Source organism: Lycium ferocissimum, chromosome 8, assembly GCF_029784015.1.
Source record: "Lycium ferocissimum isolate CSIRO_LF1 chromosome 8, AGI_CSIRO_Lferr_CH_V1, whole genome shotgun sequence".
In the NCBI taxonomy this organism is placed as follows: domain Eukaryota; kingdom Viridiplantae; phylum Streptophyta; class Magnoliopsida; order Solanales; family Solanaceae; genus Lycium; species Lycium ferocissimum.
In genome coordinates, this window is record NC_081349.1 from 46,396,917 (window position 1) to 46,398,809 (window position 1,893).

Sequence of the window (1,893 nt, forward strand, 5' to 3'; positions counted from 1 at the left end):
AGATGCAGATGATCAACCAGTTCATCAAAGGACCATTTGATAGATCTGATCAAAGCTCTACCAATCTCAAGATATGATAAGTTGGTATACAAGATCGGTGTACATCATCTTCAAGAATTATGTGATGCTTTAATCAGGGGGAGCAAATACGCGTTGTACTCTTTTTCCCTTGACCAAGATTTTGTCCCATTTGGATTTTCCTGGCAATGTTTTTATGAGGAAACTCTCAAAGCGTATTACTAGATATGTGTACTCTTTTTCCTTCACTGAGACTTTTTCCACAGGATTTTTCCTAATAAGATTTTAACGAGACACATCATCTATTAATGGACATTCAAGGGGGAGTGTTATAAATAATTATATGTATGTACATTTATCTTGGACTTGAAGTGCAAGTTTTCTTGGCAGCCAAGAAACTTGGCCACCAAGTTTCTTGTTGCTTGGCCATGAAGCTTGTATTTTATCCTATAAATAGGAGTTCATTTGTAGAAGATAATATACAATCAGTTTCTCCCTATATACTTCTCTCTAGTATATTTACTTTATAGTCTTTATTTTATAACAGAACAAATAAAATTATGATTTTCCCCATAAATAAACATCAAAGATATAAAATATTTTGGTAGTGATAATTGCAAAACACCTATAATGAAAAAGTAGCCAACAGCAAGATCGACTAATTTATTGATATATTAGACATACTACCCAAACAAATATAATAGGCTTAATGCATATGCGGCTCCCTAAATTTTCCCCTTTTTTCATTTTGGCACAGATCGACCAATTTATAGATATATTAGACATACTACCCAAACAAATATAATAGGCTTAATGCATATGCGCCCCCCCCCCCCCTAAATTTGCCCCTTTTTTTATTTTGGCACCTCAACTAAGTGTTGTCTCTATTGTACGCCTGAACTCGCCCCAAGTATGTCTATCAAACCCCCTTAATCTGATTTTTATTAGAAGCAGAAATTAAAATAGGGAAATGAAGGTGGAGTAATATTTTAGACATGTCGTAAGCTATTCTTTAGGTCATGTATGTGTCGGTTTCTGCTCTTTTACTGCGAGCTTAATTAAGAGCTACTCTTTTCCCCCCTCTCAATTGCTGCTGTTTTTAACTAATAGATGGCATAATTAAATTAGAATCTATATTAGCATGTTCTTACATTGAAAATAGACTACTGTGTAAGTCGGATTGTGTTTGACAGACACACTTGAGGATGAATTCGGGGTTTCAATAGTAACAACACTTAGTTGAGGTGCCAAAATGAAAAAAAAGGACAAATTTAGGAGGCCGCATACGCATTAAGACAATATAAAACATAAACCAAATAATGCATGATGTACTATACGGTTCCCCCACCCTCACCCCCAAATGCCAGATATCACCTCTTCCAAAACCAAATAAAGGGCAAGAATGAATAGTTTCAAGGTTTTTATCTGTGTGAAATTATATGACTAGAATAAACCTAAAGAACAAGTAGGGTATTACACCCCTCGTTTTCGTAGTAGTAGAACCTATGGTTTTCTGTCAGCATGACCTTTGGAATAGAGACCCGAGCCCAAGTTTGGAGGTAGGAAGTGTCTTACCCTGTGTACAAGGGTACCAGAAGGTATTCCTGGCGATTTACAGAGTTAGAAGTTGAACGAATCGAATCGACGCGATCTGAACTGAATCAGAGAAAATCTGCACACACCAGTCATCGTCGACGGGTCGTCGACATGGTCGATGGACCAACGATGTGTGGCATCGACAGGATTTCGCAGCTTGCATCTGCAGGCGCAGGTCGACGGAGCAAGTCGACGGGCCGTCGACCCGCTCGTCGAACCGGACCGCTGTATCCTTTTTAATTCTAAATATAAATATAGGAGCCACGACCTTATTTTCAA